This window comes from Peromyscus maniculatus, chromosome 8 (genome assembly GCF_049852395.1).
Source record: "Peromyscus maniculatus bairdii isolate BWxNUB_F1_BW_parent chromosome 8, HU_Pman_BW_mat_3.1, whole genome shotgun sequence".
NCBI classification, from domain to species: domain Eukaryota; kingdom Metazoa; phylum Chordata; class Mammalia; order Rodentia; family Cricetidae; genus Peromyscus; species Peromyscus maniculatus.
In genome coordinates, this window is record NC_134859.1 from 44,971,221 (window position 1) to 44,971,723 (window position 503).

Genomic DNA, 503 nt, shown 5'->3' on the forward strand with positions numbered 1-503 from the left:
TTACTATGTAGCTCTGGCTGGCCTGTAACTCAGAGATCCGCCTGCCTCTGCCTGCCTCCCAAGCGCGGGAAAAAAGGTGTGCAGTACTACTCCCGGTTCCTAGAGAGGAATTCTTTACTAATCCACAGTTGAGACAGAAAGCATGGCGTGGGAGACACACGGGGGGAATAGACAAAGTAGTGATCCGTGAAAACTGGCCACACAGATTTGGTAATCTCTGGGCAAAGGCAAAGACAGTGGATGTGGGGCCCAGAGGGGACAGGGAATTGTCCTCGGCATTATGAGAACGTTTATGTAGCTCAGTCGTGAGTGGAAAACAGCCTGCTCCCAACCACAGCCCAGCTTCCCACGCAGGAGACCCAACTCCGGACTACAAGTCCCAGCAGGCCCCACAGTGCTGCGCATGCGGCCTTGGGGCCCCCTGGCGAGCCCGGCGAGCCCGGGGGCCCGGTCCTTGCCCATTGTCTGGCGAGCAAGGGGCGGCGCGGTACCGCGGGCACGCT